General features: G+C 43.0%; 1 protein-coding gene across 2 annotated transcripts in view; it reads right to left on the reverse strand.

Moving 5' to 3' along the window:
* LOC126162400 (extracellular sulfatase SULF-1 homolog) overlaps nucleotides 1-19,155 on the reverse strand; it is a 782,309-nt gene that overhangs the window by 665,753 nt on the left and 97,401 nt on the right. For both annotated transcript variants that reach the window (XM_049918893.1, XM_049918892.1), the window contains exon 2: nucleotides 12,191-12,254. The gene's annotated coding sequence lies outside the window, so the exon portion shown is untranslated. The remainder of the gene's footprint in view (nucleotides 1-12,190; nucleotides 12,255-19,155) is intronic.

A 19,155-nucleotide genomic window follows, 5' to 3' on the forward strand; every position in this document is an offset into this window, starting at 1 on the left:
CACGTTCCTTAATAGGAAGTCGCTACCCCTTTGTCCACAGCCCCAGGCCAGACGAAGACCCCAACCACCGACTAAAGGACGCCGATTGGCTTCACTAACAACTAAGAGGACAAGTGATTTCACTATCTTGCCTTCACTAAATTTACTCTGAGCATGAAAGCCTCTTTCCTATCAACAACAGCGAGTCACATTACTCATTCATTCCTACAAAAGATACACAAGCGATCCTCCAGTAGAGGACTGCACCAATGGCATGACCGAATGTACGATAGTGTTGGCGAACGATCAACGGTGTCGCTTAGGCTGCTCATTATATGGGAACCTGTATAGAGTGGTCACTGATGATATTATTTCTGATTGGCTGAGAGCTCACGATGCAGGTTGTCAACAGTATTATATTTTATTGATTAATGTAATACATACAATATTACCGAACAGTATTCTAACGTTTTGAACACCGGTTCCATAAGATATTGTTTGTACTTGTACGTCTACCCGCTGTACTGCGCACCCTGTTTCGCGTAATTCACGTAATGTAACAATGGTAATTAGCTGAGGAGAGAGAAAGTCTGAAGCTATAGTGCAAAAACCTGTCAACAACTGCTTCCTGTTTGAAGCACGTGTTTTATCCGGTGATATAACTTCATTAATGTGCTACGAATAACAGTGTACAATTTTATGCCGCTAAAAGGACAATAAAAAATTCCAAGATTTTATTGCTTCAAATGGCTCTGAGCACTATGGGATTTAACTGCTGAGGTCATCAGTCCCCTACAACTTAGAATTACTTAAACCTAACTAACCTAAATATATCACACACATCCTTGCCAGAGGCAGGATTCGAACCAGCGACCGTAGCGGTCACGAGGTTCCAGACTGTAGCGCCTAGAACCGCTCGGCCACTCTGGCCGGCTCCATGATTTTATTGCTAGGTAGCTGTCATACTGTAATCTTAGGGCTACACAGATCATCAACAATTTTTTGACTTACTACATAACGGACTGGAACCCGTGGACAACTAACTCCGTATTGCAGAAAAATACCTCATCAAACCACGTTTCCATGGCAATACTGACTAAATTCGCAACGCTTAAATATTCCCGTAGACGAAACACAGATGTATATTTTAAGATTTTTATGCTCAGTGAATCCAAAATTATGAACAGGAAAACGTTTTCTGTATTCCCCAGTACAACGAAACATTTTATAGAGCAATAATTACTAATCAGAATATGTTTTTCAGAGATAAGAGAAGATATTCAAAGGTTAGTGGCTACTAGCTTCAACGAAAGATATCCCTACTTAGAAAAACTTTAAACAGTTCAGTCTCTGTAAATAAAATGAACGAAACTAATTTTTTAATGCAGTTGTTATTTCAAGAACACCATATTATATGATTCACATGAAATTAAATCTGCACGAATACTTTGTGACTCCTGGGAGCCGTGACAGAAATGGTGATAAGGCTACGTTGCTAGACCCTCGAAGCGTTGTTACAAAGTTCCAAGAAACAGTATTAAGTGAAGAACGTAAATATATTTTTCAACCCTCTAGGGCGTTGCTCCCGTATGGATCGTGAAGACAAGCGCGGAGCACTTGCAACAAGTACAAAGACATTAAAGCAGTCGTTCTCCTTCTTTTTGTTTGTGGCTCTCAGACATGATCCGTCCAGCCAGCTTCCGATATACGACATGCTACGAATTACAGTAACTGTAACCCTCTCTCTCTCTCTCTCTCTCTCTCTCTCTCTCTCTCTCTCCTTCCCCCCATGCCCTCCCGCCCCCCCCCCCCCCCGCCCTCCTTCCCCCACGCGCGTGAATCGGAGTTCTCCCGGCTCTCCATACGAGACTGGAACGGAAAGAAACATTAACATGTTGACCCACACTCTGCATGCACTTCGTAGTGGTTTGCAGAATACGTTTATAGATGTAGCCTACAAAAGGTTTCACCACAGACTGTTTCACTCACTCCCACATTTAAATACAAGCCCTATTGGGATGGTTTAGCAAATGATAGATTACAAGCGCTGATTTGGTGTAAATTATCAAACGCATGTCTTGTCGTAGTCGCCAGTTGACTGTATTTGCCTTTGCGACGCTACCTGCCTGTAATACGGCCCGCGCGCAGCGCGGAGGAAACAAGGCTGCCCATTCTCTTTCTACACCAGTAAACATCTGATTCTTTAAAGTATTTAACTCCCACGTATAAAACAGCTTCAAACTTCTGATTACTGTAAAATTGAGCTAAAGCGTTAAGTAACTGACGTTAAGTACGTAAACGAGAAAAACTTCGAGAAACGTTTGAAAGTAAGCTGAAAGTTAGCCTGAAGTCGCTAAGTTCTCTAATTATGAAACACTGAACGAATATGGTGTGGGTAATTTGCGCCTCATTTTAAGTAAGTGCTAGGTTTTCGCACATCTGAATGTTTATGGCGTCCCATCTCCTGAACAATATGTCGAACAATTATATAATTCTGCAAGTACGAATACAACATTCAGTAGTGCAAGTATATATTGTCTGTAAAATGCACTGCGAATAGAGTCGGTGGCAAAGAAGTAAAAAATTAAAACGTCATGTCCGACGCTCAAGTTTTACTACTTGAATTTTACTGTATGAACAGTGAAAAATGTAGTAAGCGATATACTTTTTTTGTTTTCATCATTTTGTGGAAGGTGTCAGCCAGAAAAAGTTTCGTAAAGGCTTGAAAGTACGTGCAAAATTTGTTGGAAGCCACGAAGTCAAATACTGGATGAATAAAGTCCACGTATTTGTCCGCCGTCAGCTGCACTGTGTCGAGACAAACATACAGTCTCCAATACTTGTCTTTTTACGTTAAACTTTAAACGTAAGATTATACCTCTTAGTGAGCAGGTTATGAAAGCATTTCGAATTTTTAAATTAGATCAATAACTACGGGAAATACTAAAAATTAAGTTTTTGTTGCCGCTGGATGCCGTTAGACAGGCAACTTGCAGCTGGGGCCAGCTCCAGGACAGTCGCTTCGTAACATGCACTGAGGTGACAAAAGCCTGCTAATATCGTGTCGGACCTTCTTTTGCCCGGCGTAGGGCAGAAACTCGACGTGACAGCAGAAACTCGATGTGGCACGGACGCAACAAGCCGTTGGACGACCCCTCCAGAAATATTGAGCCTTGCTGCCTCTATAACCATCCACAAATGCCAAGGAGTTGCCGATGCAGGATGTTGTGCAGCAACTGACCTCTCGGTTATATCCTATAAATGTTCGGTGGGATTCATCACGGGAAACCTGAGTGGCCACATCATTCCCTTGAATTGTCCAGAACGTTCTTCAGATCACGAACACATGTGGCCTAGTGACATACATCATTGTTTGGGAATATGAAGTCCACGTATGGCTGCAAATGGTCTCCAAGTGGCCGAACATAACCATTTCCAGTCAATGATCGGTTCACTCTGATCAGAAGAAGCAGTCCATTTCTTGTGAACACAGCCCACACCAGTATGGAATTATCACCAGCCTTGACAACTTCGGTCCATGGCTTTGCGGGGTCTGCGTCATACCCTGACCCTACCATCATCTGTTAACAACTGAAATCTGGACTGAGCTGACCAGGCCAAGGTTTTCCAGTTGTCTAGGGTCCAATCGATGAGGTCACGAGCCCAGGAGAGGCGCTGCAGGCGATGTCGTGCTGTTAGCAAAAGCACTCGTGTCGGTCGTCTGCTGCCATAGCCCACCAACGCCAAATTTCGCCGCACTGTCCTAACGGAAACGTTGGTCGTACGTCCCAAATTGGCTAATGGCTCTGAGCACTATGGGACTTAACTTCTGAGGTCATCAATCCCCTAGAACTTAGAAGTACTTAAACCTAACTAACCTAAGGACATCACACACATCCATGCCCGAGGCAGGATTCGGACCTGCGACCGTAGCGGTCGCACGGTTCCAGACTGTAGCGCCCAGAACCGCTCGGCCACTCCGGCCGGCGTACGTCCCACACTGACTTCTGCGGTTATTTCACGCAGTGTTGCATGTCTGTTAGCAGTGGCAACTCTACACAAGCGCCGCTACTCTAGGTCGTTAAGTGTCCATGGCGAAAGGTAATGTCTGAAATTTGGCACTCTTGGCACTGTGGACCTCGGAACATTGAATTCTTTAACTATTTCCGAAATGGAATGCCCCATGCGTCTAGGTCCAACTACCATTCTGCGTTCAAAGTCTGTTAGTTCCGTAGTTCGGCCATAATCACGTCGGGAAACCTTTTCACATGAATCACCTGACAAGGGAATCTCCCCATCGCACCCCCCTCAGATTTAGTAATAATTTGGCACAGTGGATAGGCCTTGAAAAACTGAACACAGAGCAGTCGAGAAAACAGGCAGAAGTTGTGTGGAACTATGAAAAAAAAAGCAAAATATGCAAACTGAGTAGTCCATGCCCAACATAGGCAACATCAAGGATGATGTGGGGACAGGAGCGCCGTGGTCCCGTGGTTAGCGTGAGTAGCTGCGAAGCGAGAGGTCCTTGGTTCAAGTCTACCCTCGAGCGAAAAGTTTACTTACTTTATTTTTGCAAAGTTATGATCTGTCCGTTCGTTCATTGACGTCTCTGTTCACTGTAATAAGTTTAGTGCCTGTGTTTTGCGACCGCACCGCAAAACCGTGCGATTAGTAGACGAAAGGACGTGCCTCTCCAATGGGAACCGAAAACATTTGATCCAGGAAAACACGTCTGATATATTCTACACGACACTGGTGACGGCATGTACGTCACATGACAGGAATATGTTGTCGACCCACCTAACTTGCACACTTGGCGAATGGGTAAATAGATTCCTCTACCTTGCCCGATTGAGATTTTCTTGTGGATGTAATAATCACTCCCAAAAAACTGATGAAAACATAAGAGTGTGTCACATAAACTGCAAAAAATGAATGCAACAGTTTCACAGTCGCACAGTTTTCTCTATGCTCTGTCAAAACATATGTTTTTAACGTTTTCAGATTTTTCCGTGTGTAGACCGTCAAATCTTGCATATGTCCAAGCAAATCTGAACATGTCCTGGAATTTTGGAGAGCGAAATTGACTATGTGTGAGTGCCTGAACTCTGATAATTGTCTGAAAATAAAAATTTAAACTTTTTACTGGAGGGAAGACTTGAACCAAGGACCTCTTGTTCCGCAGCTGCTCACGCTAACCACGGGACCACGGCGCTCCTGTGCCCACATCACCCTTGATGTTGCGTATGTTGCCCATGGACCACTCAGTTTGTATATTTTGCTTATTTTTTCATAGTTCCACACAACTTCTTCCTGTTTTCTCGATTGATTTGAGTTCAGTTTTTCAAGGCCTATCCACTGTGCCAAATTATAACTAAATCTGAGGGGAGTGCGATGGAGAGGTTCCCTTGTGAGTACAAATCAGAGCTTCGCCAACGCACCGTCCTTTTACACCTTGTTTACGTGATACTACCGCCATCTGTATGTGTGCGTACCGCTATTCCACGACTTTCGTCACCTCATTACAGATAGGCCCACCACTGGCCGTACGGCAAAGCCGAGTAACCGAACCCTCTGACTGGACGCGCGGGTTGCATTTCGCTGACGCGCCGCCGCGCCGGTCGGGGCAGCAGGAAGGCACGGCCCGCCGCCATCAAACAGCGGAAGTCAGCTTACTGCCTGCCTGCTGCACGACTACACGTGACGGCGCTCGGGACAGGGTGCCGTCTCCCTTGATTGGCTACTGAACAGCGGGCTTGCGGTTTTAGGGATCCTCCACGTTAAGAGTCGATATACGAGGGATGGAACTTTAATAGTGGAAACTATTTACTTACAGCTCGTACAAAATAAATAAGTGTTTCAAAGTTTTACTGACCTTCAACGTAATCACCAGCATTGTGTATATCCCGTTGCCAGCGATGTGTAAGTCATAGGATACTCCTAGCAGCGAGAGTTGTGTTGACAGTTCGAGCGGCGCGGTCTATTGCCCGACGAATTTGTAGCAGTTCTGAAGCGAATGCCGTGAAGTGTTTCCTTCTGTTTAGAAATCGAGTTGAACTCACGAGGGCTTAATTCAGGGGAGTGCAGCAGATGCTATACAACTTTGCAGCCCCATCAGTCAAACAAAACAGTCAAACAAATCAGTAACAGCTTGCATGGTACTTGCTTGAGCATTGTCCTGCAAAATGAAGGTCAGGTCCTGCAGAAAGTGTCATCACTTCTGTCTCTATGCTTTTCATTTCCGGAACACAACCTACGACCAGCTTAGAGACAGAAGTGATGCCGCTTTCTTCAGGACCTGACCATCATTTTCTAGGACAATGCTCAAGCACGTACAGTGCAAGTTGTTACTGATTTGTTTGACTGATGGGGCTGCTATGTTGTATACCATCTGCTGCACTCCCCTGAATTAAGCCCTTGTGAGTTCAATTCGATTTCTAAACCGAAGGAAACGCTTCACGGCATTCGCTTCGGAACTGCTACAAATTCGTCGGGTAATAGACCGCGCCGCTCGAACTCTCAACACAACTGGCACTGCTAAGAGTATTCTACGACTTCCACATCGCTCCCAATGGGATATACACAATGCGGGTGATTACGTCGATTATTATTGAAGAAGACCCTACCGTAAATTCTACACACTGGTGGGAGCTGGAAGAATATGCAAACCATGTACAAACTACTGCAAGCCTACGCGTTATAAATAAGCTGACATGGAGGTCGGGCAGCGCGATTCTGTCTTGGCTTCTTTAACGGCGTGATACGATACTGTGGCGCGAGATTTACACTGTATACTAGGACCGTAGGCATGCAACTGCAAATAAACAAAAAATTAAGTATATAATTTTATTTCTTCGAGTTGATAATTAAAACTGTGTGACTACCCCTTGGAGTCACGGTCAGATGTGTCAGCATCAAAGATCCGTTTTGTGTAACATGTGGCCAAGAAGAGAGCTGAGTGGCACCTTCGTATTGGAAATCATGGGAAAAAATGGACGAAATGCTGAGGGTTTTCTCTTGAAGATGTCTCCCTAGCACACAATTAACTCTCTATAATATGATGAAAGAAGCTTTCTAATAAAATTACAGCAACAAATTCGGTGGAAAAACTTCTCCGTCATTTAAAGAAGGGTGTGACTTCCACAGAGACGTGGTTTCAACTCCTTAAAGTCAACTTATTCCAAAGAAGAGATTTCACAGGAGATAACTTTCGCTAATATTTATTGCTGTGTGGCGGAAATATCGAAAACACTGCCCACGCTTCCAGCTCTGGTTGGCATAAGAAACTAAGCAGTAGGCACTGCCAGAACCTAAAATGCATTCTACGTATCAATCTTCGGTATGATCCGTCAAGAGGCGATACGACGATGTTTCCGCAGTCGCACTACTGCCCATATATCACTAACCACAAGAAAATGTGCGACGTTCCTTAGTGTGGTGTACATGACGATGTCGCTGATCTATGGAGCAATGAAAACATCCATGATGGCGTGGCGGAGCCTCTGTCCAAGACGCGCCACTCTTACGGGCCTGTGCGTATCTTTTCGGATGTCTAACGAACGATATTTACCTGAATTGTAGAGATAGTGAACTTCGGCGGAGATGGTGGTATGGCCTGGTGCTTTTTTACATGTTTTGTGCCCTGACAATTAGTTTTCGTGTTTTGTAATATCAACGCAGGTGTTAATGAGTACATTATAAGCAGCAGTATACTTGCCACACAGCGGCAACTGCAGTGAAATATTTTCTACACTAGCATGACAGTTTTGCTAAATAGAAAGGAAGGGTCGAAGCATCGGACATTCGAATAAAATGAGTAGTTGAGTGACCTGTTCAGGCCGCAAATTGCAGTCAACATGTCGAATGAATTACATCTGTGGGGTGTTTCGTGGATTAAAAAAAAAAACTACCAAAACTTAGTGCAAGGTCTTCGACGAAGATTAAACGTTGTAGTAGAAGGAAAAAAGATCCCACGCGTTCGTAGTGCCTATACAACGAACACATACTTTCGCTGACATGGAACATAACGAACAACGTCAGTTATGTCTTTCGCCTGCAGCGTAATACAGCCTGATAAACGAACAACATCTGGCACATACCATCACATATCATTTACACTATTCAACAGTTTGTCACTCTGATGGTAGTTTCGTTACAAACAGCTACTGCAAATGCGGGACATTACAGGGCTGATCCAGAGAAGAATTCCACCACCATACACTCGTACCAGTTATGTTTACTTAGCTCATCATAGCGAGTACCTAGCTGCACTGTTTAGAAACAACCCGCTACTAATACTCTGTTGTGTTATAGTTGTTCATCCTTATTGATGTACAGAAGCTAAACATACGGAAAAGAATTTTCATGTTTTACAGGTTATTGGTGGCGGGAATTACAATGTCTGAAGTGACGAGAAACAGATTTTGTGTATTTCACAAAGAAACAGAATGAATTCACAGTTAAAATCTGACGCCATGAGAAAAACTGAAGTTTTGTGTCAACATTTAACATCTCCTGAGCGCGTATTTGTGTGAAACTAGATGCCGGTTGCCACCCTGCTAGCTCCTTTCCTAGCTATGGAGCGGAAAAGTTAACAAGAAATTAGGCAGATGGGTATGAGATTTATGCTTTTAATCCGCTGAAGCACTTAATTTTACTTCTCCGCTATAAAACGAACAGTGATGTCAGTAGATGTATCACAGTCAATGTATATACGCATTTCGCGTGTCTTAGTTCGCTCCTTTTGCACAATAGAATGCGTTTTGTATCCGTACAAAACCAACACAAAAACGCTTCACCGACTGAATAGTCCTCCTACTAAAACACCAAGGAGAAGGGGAGTTGTTAACATTGCTTTGTCGCAACACATAACTTCAGACACTGTGGCTGCCTATCCAAGTGCGAAAGCAAAAAGGCGCTATTAAAAGCACACAAAAGATAATGTAAGAACTGAGGCACGCCTGGAGTTGTATCTCACATTAATGTTGCCTATATGTTTAGAGAAGACAAGGCACTCAAATGCAGGAGAGTTACGCGTTGTTTATCACTGGATGATCACTAAGTTACGAAATGCTAAAGTCGTTGCAAAGCAAAGAAACTTCCAAGCCTCCTCTGTCTCTGTCGGACCACCTGCTGCTTTTTTCTTTCTTCTAACATTCTTAAAGCCCCCCGCCCTCCACCCCCACACGCACACACAGAGTGGTCAAACAGTAGCAAGAACAGAACAGCCTGACGTCTGCTCATTAATTTCTGACGTCAGGCGTCGGCGTGTTCTCGAAAACGGACTAACAGAGAACCGGTTAACTGCTGTTCGGGCGTCGCCGAAAGAAATTCCGAGAAGGCATCGATGTTTTGTCGGTTGGGATCAGTCAGATATTTCGTTTGGGAACGACGCCTCGGATGAGAGCAAAGCAGCCTCTAAGTCAATATTTGTGGAAGATATGCGACGGCGTACTGTGATACTTGGCGCGTGAGTCTACCACAAGATTCGTCTTGGAGCTCGCTCCAGACACTGCGGCTTCGTCGTCTCCACGTGAACACAGCAATGTGCTGATCACAGGGATTGCTTAGGAGCTCAGTGTTTACCAAATAACTGTTAGATTGCGTGACGATGGAACGCGTTTCTTCTTCGGTTTGATCTCCGCGAAGCCACTGTTGTACAGATCATTGATAGTTGATGACACAGCAAGCATCTTCTCAGTTCTTCTTTTTTCTTCAGTTGCGTGGATTCAGTCCAGTCTCCATAGCGAGAAAACCTATCTGAGAATGCTGGGGATCGAAGTTGTGAGTTTCACGAGATAACCTGATAAGCAGAGTGCTAAGCCTTGGAAGCAGACTTTTTTAACAAGGTTACAAAAATTCATATCATCAAAATTAATACAAAGTTCTCGCGTTTTCAACCATGTGAGTGACACTGATCGACAAACTCGCTTGGCTGTTGTGTCACGTCAAATTGTTGCACAACACAAGATTCAGAAGCACAATAGCTTAAATGACAAATATTTTTGTGTGGCTGCGCTATAGTCTCTTAGGGCCTGCCCCGTCATGCAATGTTAATTCCCTTCCTGTATATCCCGACAAAATTTTGAAATATGCAGACGATGTTTGTGTTTATTCATACGCAGACTCATATATTCAGGCTAAATCGGAATTACTCATTGCCATTGGACACATCGATGAATGGCTGTCTTAACAGTAGGTTGAATATCTCGGCTGAGAAATCGGTGACCGTACCTTTTTGAAAAATCGAACGTTGCCCTCATCGTTGATCACGCCACATGAGCGAAGTATACTTTCCAGATAAAATCTTATGCTCCATTCCTCGGAAGGATATTTGACTCTTGGCTCAGTTGGGCGCCTCACATACAATTTTTTGTTGATAAATGCGAGACAGGATTAAATGCAACCCGCTATCTCACCCGAGTGTTGTAGGAAGCGCTTCAGAATATTGTGCTCAGGATATACCGAGGGATTATTCGATCTAGACTGAACTATGGTTGTATGCTGTATCACAATGCGCCTAAGATTTATCTCTCCGAATTAGATGCTCTTCAATTCAGAGCCATTCGTATCTTTCTTGGAGCCATGTGTTCGACGCCTACAAAACCGCTTTTGGTGGTGGCGGGAGAGATGTCCTTCAGGATCAGACGTTAAATGCTGTCAGACAAATTTTTTATTCAAGGAATGGCCATCATGAAATGTCCTCTCTACAAGAACAGACACTACGTTAACAAATTATGGAAAGCCCTCAACAGAAGAACTAAAATTCCGGCCGTCTGCACAAGCTTTGACTCTTGGCATCCTGTCAAATTCTATGCTATGTTCGTCACATTTGCTTTTATTTGAATATGATGTTGACTCAGTCAGCTGCCAATTCCAGTCTATTATTGTAACATGAGAAGCATTCTGAGTGTTAACGTATTGCAGATTTGATTGACTCATTGAAGCTCAGTGGTCTGGTTATGTATGTATATATACTGATGGATCCAAAATTCCACAATAGGAGTATGATGGATGTGCTTTTCTATGTCCACACATTCAAACCAGTGAAGTCTTCAAACTAAGTAAAAGTGCTTCACTTTTTACGGTAGAAACTGCGGGAATTTTGGAAGCAATTAAGTTAGTCTCTTCAAACCCATCTTAAAGATATTAATCGTGTCCGACCCCCAGTGTTCTTAAATGTATTCAAGTCCAAAGATCAAATAAAACTCCCAACCATTATGTTTGGATGTGGTACTTGAATTTATTGACTGTAAAGGGAGAGGGCAGACAGTCATGCTCCTGTGGGTACAGTGCAACTGTGGCGTCCGCTATCACGAGGAAGCTGACGTCTCAGCGATCCAAGCTGCATCAACAAGAACTATTCTCGATATGAAATTACCGTGTACAGACTACTTAGGTCAAGTCAAGAATCACGGAAAACAGCAATGACGAGATGTGAAATGTGTCCCAACAAACGAAAGGCGGATATTTTGCGGCATTGCAACCTCAATTTACTGCAAGACCGTGGCTTACGAGGAGACATTTGGACCGAGCTACGATTTCCACCATCATTCGAGTCCGCTCTAACCCCGCCTCGCTTCCTCTACATCTGTGTAGAATCAACATTTACAATTTCCTTGCAAGAGAGTGGCATTCCGGGTCAGCAGCTCGTGTACGCCACATCTTATTTTCGTGTTTCAAACTTGACAATGAAAGATCGAAAATAATGAGAACTTGAATGAGTATGGATTACCCTTTCCCTCAATCAGCGTCTCCTCTTTTGGTTTCTAAAGACACTCCCTAGTATAAAGTGATCGTTAGTTTTCTTAAGAATATAGGGAAAAATCTGTAGGACTCATATTTTTATTGTGTCTATCACTTATTATTAAATTTAAGAAGTAGTGTGAAGTGATTACGTAAATATATCTACTTATATTGTATTTGTTAAGGATTTTTTGAGGAAAAAGTTGACGGCTTCAGCCTCCAGTTCTGTAAATATGCATTTTGGATTTTCTTCGTACGATTATGTGTTCTATGTGAAATGTGTTCTCAATGGATAAATAGAGTACAAACTCTGGAGGCCAAATGAAACAAAAGAAAAGAAAACGAAACAAAACAAAATGTGGCTGTTATCCAGTAGTAACATTTTGCACTGGCTGATAAAGGGGAAAAATTGGCTCAGCGTTACAAAAGGACGCATGGGAGCGCTGTGCTGTCTTCGTAAACTCACCATCCGAAGACACACTGAAGAGATGCCGCCCCTCGCCGTGTTACTGAGCAGGGAGCGATCACGCCTGCAACACAAAAGCAAAATATATGAGCAGAGTGACTAATAACACAGTCAGCGAAGACCAAAACATGTCGACTGGGGGAAAAATCCGTGTATTCGTAAATTATTGTGCTGTAGTACGGAGAGGCGGTGGCAAGAACGATATAGTAAAAATCCTGACCGTTGAGGTGACTGCGTGGGAGTTGGGGAGATGTAAAAATAGCTTTTTAAGGTTTTTCTTGAATATCTCGAAAACAGCGCCAGCTAGCGAAAATGTTTCCCGGTAAAAAATTAAACAGTACTAAATTTCCTGAAAAAAAGGTCTTATTCATTTTTTTTCTAGGTCTAATGGTTTCCGCATTGTAGGGGGTATAAAAATCGCAGATCATTAAAAATGGAATTTTTGTAGTATAAAACTGTTGTTTATTGTTAAAAGAAGAGTGTTAAGGACAGATATTAAATGCGTGTGCCACATGTAAGTGCTGCAGAACCGTCTTAGGGGTTAATTTGCATTCCGCGTGCGTAAGAGGGTGGAGAGGCGGAGGACAGAAGTGTGAGATAAGGTAAGTCGTGGGATTGTGGTTATACACTTCCCTCCATAGATCTGCAAAATGATGACCAAGCAGGCAGTTTCCGTTGCTCTCTACTGCAGTATGCCGTAAAAAGCAACTGCAGGGTATTTCACAATGTTATACGGACCACTTCGCAGCTCGCCTTATGAAGCGGTGGTGACGCGGTGCCCTGACACTTCCGAGGGTGGGATGGGAGGGGTGGGTTCTTCATATTCCACACATTGTCTTAACACTGCACTGAATACGGAAAGCATATGGGCGGATTCTACGAAAAATCTCTGCACACTGTTCTACACTGCTACAGAGGAACTGGTTCTCAGTAATGGTGTACGGCATTTGTAGCGTTTTTCCGGGAAAGACGACTTCCTCCAACATGAGCACTGCTCGGTTTTCAGTTTACAGACAGATTACATCTCCCCACCATTTCCTGTCCTGTTCTCTTACTTGGGTAGACAAGTTAACTTCACAGCGATCGTGTTGGCACAGTGGAGTTATTTTCAGTTTTTGTGTACCATTTTGCATTTGCTTAACTGCGCTTTTATGTAAAATTCGTTCCTATAAACAATGCTTGAGATGCACTTAATTTGTGTGTGACGTTGTCAGTGGCCTATAAAGTTTTGGTAGGAAAGGAGTCAGATTGGTAAATGTGGTTCAAAATGGCTCTGAGCACTATGGGATTTAACTGCTAAGGTCAGCAGTCCCCTAGAACTTAGAACTACTTAAACCTAACTAACCTAAGGACATCACATACATCCATGCCCGAGGCAGGATTCGAACCTGCGACCGTAGCGGCAGTGCGGTTCCAGACTGTAGCTCCTAGAACCGCTCGGCCACTCCGTCCGGCTAGTAAATGAGGAATCTTTGTTGTAGTCACCTGGAGGTCTATTAATGAATGACCAGAAACTTATCGTTAATTGTGTTGCAGGTAGACAGCATAAATCAGTTCCTTTCAGGAATTTTTGGGACTTGTAGAATGGGCTGCAATGAGTGGATGTCAACATGTCTGATGGAAGAGAACAGATCATATTTAAATCTAGATCAATAAACTGCTTTATTGCAGTGCTTAACTTGCGTTGAAATATCAAAAGGCCCTTAACACCCAAGTGGCCTGCTTCTGTTACAAAGAGAGCCAATTTAAGTCTCAGGGCCTCTTCAGTTGCTGGGAGAGCTGAGGCTGGTGTGGTGCATTTGATAGCCTCAAGCTGCGAAAAGAATTCCAGCCACTGATAGTGGAGACAATGAAATCAACATTATTGAATAAATATTGACAGCACGTTACCCTTGGGACAGGCTCTTCAGTTAATAGCTCCAGGTGTTGATCTTTTTTAAATAACTGTTCATCTAACAGCTGCAAGTAAATATTCACTTAATAAACTGAAAATAACTCGACTACATAGACTCAAACTCGGTGAAGTTATTTTGTCTACTCACACGAGAGAACTGGTCAGGAAATCCTGGGGAGGTATAACTTGGACTTGTCATGGCACTACAGTTTAAGAATAAAAAACAATATAATTCATATATACATGCACTGACGTACTTATAGGTATAGTGTGACGAGGATGGGACAGGTCGTCGGTCATGGCCTTGTAATAGGAACCTGTATTTAACAACATTAAAACCTAACGTTACACTGTTCATTTATTTCCCACTACCAGTGACTGCGCAGACTAGACACACTGTAGACACATCATTTCATAATGTAACACTACGTTTTCAGCAGACATCACGACCACGGTGACAATGTTTGCTTCCCATTTCTCATTTGCTAGAGCGAAAAATTCGACATAGCATCCCTCTGAGAGAGTGAGATGCTGAGCTCAGAAAGAGCTCTGGGAGTGAAGTTTTTCTAGAAAAGGAAAAGAAGCGAAAGAGAACAGTATTAAGTGTTATATGAAATAGTACTGTTTTATTATGTTTCACTTGTGTTATACTTTTTACCAATGCCTGCTACGAGTTGTAGTCCTTCATTGAGGTAATCTTTCACGGTAGATATTGTATAGCTTAATATGCACTTTTCAACTGCTTTTTCAATAAGTTCGTTTTAATAATGTACATGAACTCATTGGGCAACTTATTGTTCAGTTTCATTCCTTGACAGAAAATGATGTTTGGAGTTTTATATTTATTCTGTCTTGGTAAACGTAAGTTTATATCTTGCTCTGTGGACAGAGCTGTTTGTGCAGTATTATCGATGTTACTTCTGACGCGCGTAACTGATAGCTGATTTGCAGGCATATGTTTGCATCTGCATGAACGGCTGCAACGTCATTCCAATAACAATGGACTCAAACGAAATACAAGTGAACTACCGTCCTGCTGTTCATATGTGCCTGTATGCAAACTAGTTGTTTGGGAAGGGCCAGCGTACATTCTGCAATCTTCTCACTTTGCAGTTTCGCAACTTTTCACAGAACTCACACTGAGAAAGTCATTGTGGTTTAGAGCTTCATTCACAGAATGTAACTTCTTTGCATTGTCATTCACTCATAGCGTCGTATATTATAACCTGTTACACCAAGAAAGAAAACTAATATTACAAACATTAGGTACTGCGACTGATTACTTAACAACAAACAAGACCATTTACTATCAGTATTTTTATTATTTAAAAATGTTCGCGTAGAAATTCAGCATAAAACTTGTTTTCACAGACATGTACCACCGCTTCGTTAGAATGGTTCAGTATATCGACGATCACTATAATTAGTCGATGGAAAATGATACACAAAAGCAAAAACAAACTAGAGATTAATACATTTACTCTCAGTCCAAACGCTGAGTGAACTGAAAAGAATAGACCATGTGTGGTGATTACTACACACTATGTCATGATGCGTGATGAAACTGAAAATGCAGTAATACTAGACTAACTGAGGAGACAGTTCAGTGCTTCTAGGTAAACAAGACTGCTACGGAAAACACTTTACGTTGCAGCACAATGTAGGCAGCATGCAACAAACGTCGGATTTCTATGAAATGTATTACATGCTTGGATATTCAAATTACTCCCACTTCAGCACAACCACACGATGTATTCCCGAGTAAGACCATCTACATTCTGTAGGAAGCAAAACTTTTGTATCAGGTTTATCATTCAGAAATCGTATTTGAGCGTTGTTTATTTGTGAGGAAAGAGGAGAGACGTCTAACATTAAGTGTCAGGATATGACAGCGGCAGTATCATCAACTGGTTAGAATGCGTTTTATCATTCCACAAGGTGGCTACCGACTGCGTGCGAAAAGGTGCACTGTTCGCCTAGCTGTGCGTGATCAGATCCAGCATTACCTCAGCTAAAAAGGTCGCCTGACCGCGATGAGGTGTGTTATTTTCAGGTAGAATGCAGATGAATGTTTTATTTGCTATTAGTAATGTTTGCACTAAACTGTTGGTAGCAGTGTCACTTCCTCAGAGTGCTGTTCTGTGTGTGGCAGTTCCTGCTCCTTGCGTCCTACCGAGCGAGGTGGCGCAGTGGTTAGACACTGGACTCGCATTCGGGAGGACGACGGTTCAATCCCACGTCCATCCATCCTGATTTAGGTTTTCCGTGATTTCCCTAAATCACTCCAGGCAAATTCCGGGATGGTTCCTCTGAAAGGGCACGGCCGTCTTCCTTCCCCATCCTTCCCTAATCCGATGAGACCGATGACCACGCTGTCTGGTCTTCTCCTTCCCCAAACAACCAACCAACCTTGTGTCCTAGTAAGTTAGAATGGATTGTAATGACCGTATGGAGCATATGACAAGTGAAAGATGCCATTAAGGTGATCATTGTTGGAAGAAATAAATTTCAGAAACAGAAAGAAACGCAATGTGGAGTAGCATAGAGCTGCACACTAAAAACACGGAAGTCACGTATTTCCTTAAATGATCTTCAACCAACATTCTGTTAAATAATGAAGTCAGTCACAATTATCTTTTAAATGTTTTTATTATTATTATGAATAATGAAAATAGTGTGTTATTTTAATTACCTTGAGGAGAGTCCCATCACGGGCATGAATATTTAGTCAACCATTTTTAACCACACCTATGAGTGGTTGAGCTTAATGGTCACAGGGAGTCCTAAGTCTACGAAAACAGGAAGAAAAGTGCCAACTTAACTTTTCTCTATTTCCCTGCATGGTTGACTTGACTCAAAAATTGACCACTGCAGACAGTCGACCTGTTTTGCTCAGTTGGTTGATTAGGGGGAAGGGACCAAACAGTGAGGTTATCGGTCCCACTGGATTAGGGAAGGATGGGGGAGTCGGCCGTGCCCTTATAAGGGAACCATCCCGGCATAAGCGATTCAGGGAAATCATGGAAAACCCAAATCAGGATGGCTGGATGCGTGTTTGAGATCTATTTCGGAGAGTGACTGCATTTGCAGGTGACCACCTCAAAAGCAGGTAAAATTTTGTGCCTGTACTCTGGGTCAGGTTTACTCAGTTGCACGATTTGTTGCTCGTCTTGGTTGGGATCTCACGAGTATCATGTGGATGAGGAATCAATCAATCCAGAAGGGCCATAGTCTGCGCTAGACAAAATCGCAGAGGCTTCGTGCAACTAGTGCCCGAGGGGACAGATATGCTGTTTGGTTGGTCATGAGGGATCGTACAGCCAAGTCATGCATGTTTGCAAGAAAAATAGACATATTCGCAGTAAAACAAGTATCCACAAGGATAGTGCGATGACGTCTAAATAACCATGGACTGTCGGGACAATGCCCATTGTTGCAGCTTTGACTAGACGCGGTACGAGCAAGAAGTGGGCTGCGAGCAGCGCAACCAACAACAGAGGGGTGACACCACGTCGTCTTTTCAGACGAGTCCCGATTCAGTGTACGTCATCACGATGGACAAATTCTTATGTGGAGGTTCCGTGGACAACGAAGTTGGCAGACTGCGTCATCGTCACATGGGTCTAGCACCTGCCATGTTGCTATGGCGTGCAATTGGGAACACAGCACGATCATCTTTGGTTGGTGAAGCCGGTAATTTAGGCAGCAAGCGTCACATTTCTGACATTTTAAGGCCGTTGACTGTTCCCTATTTTCGAGGTCTCCGCGACGTTGTGTTTCAACAGGATAACGCAAGGCTGCATGTTTAGCTTGCTGTCCTGACCTTCACCGATACAGAGGGCGTTTACTTGTTGCTGTGGCCAGTGCCTTCTCCATATCTCTATACACTGAAACACCTAGTGATGTGTTTCCAGGAGACTGACACACTAAGACTCGCCAGCCACTATGAGTAATGATCTCTGTCACAGAGTTGATGCAACATGGAATGACGTGCTCATACGTTTCATCCAGGCTCAGATCGACTCGATGCCAAGTCGGGTTAGAACTATTGCTGTTGCCAGAGGTGGCATATTTGTGTGCTAAATTTCGCACCCTGTATAGCACCAGATCGCATACAGATTTAATCATGCGTTATTCCCAATGCACTGTATACGGACTATAACTAAAATTTCGTTATTTGCTCTATGGCGGCCACTGGAGTTGCACTGATATTAATAGCTTGCAGCGTTTTTGGCTCTGGGAGCCACAGCATTCATTCCCAGTCCTCACTTTATAGTAAAGAAGAATAGCGTTAAATGTGGCGAGGTGAGCCGGCCGATGCGGCCGAGCGGTTCTAGGCGCTTCAGTCTGGAACCGCGCGACCGCTACGGTCGCACGTTCGAATCCTGCCTCGGGCATGGATGTGTGTGATGTCCTTAGGTTAGTTAGGTTTAATTAGTTCTAAGTTTTAAGGGACTGATGACCTCAGATGTTAAGTCCCATAGTGCTCAGAGCAATTTGAACCATTTTTTTGTGGCGAGGTGTGGTGAGAGATGGAGTAAAATGTAGACATATTTTCATCTATTAACGTTTCTTTATATCTGTATTCAGATTTTATTGACACTGATGGCAGCTACCTTCAATAGTAGGAGATAATGCAGTTTATTCAACTTCTTTTATTACAAGTTTTATTTATAATTATAGCATTATAATGTCATGCAGACGAAGCACATCGTGCGCCTTCGACATGTCAACAATTAGATCCGAGCGAAGTGTTTCGAACTGGCTGCAGTCGAGTGCAAGAGATGCGAGCTAGGGATGGCACATCGAAAAATAAATATCCATATTCGATATAATCGAACGGACCATACTAAACGCCGATATGGACGCTTAATCGAATGAGCAACATCAGTGTTTCGATATACGGGTGCTCAAAAATTTAGTTTTAAAATTCAGCTTAATTATGATTGCACGTGTTATTTAAAACTGTAAAGAGTGGTTTTATGAAGTAATATTAAATTAAAAAAACAAGTTTACATTACTTTACATATAAATGGAGATATCTTAGAAAAATAGAAAAAAAATCACTTAA

This window comes from Schistocerca cancellata, chromosome 2 (assembly GCF_023864275.1).
Source record: "Schistocerca cancellata isolate TAMUIC-IGC-003103 chromosome 2, iqSchCanc2.1, whole genome shotgun sequence".
NCBI lineage: Eukaryota > Metazoa > Arthropoda > Insecta > Orthoptera > Acrididae > Schistocerca > Schistocerca cancellata.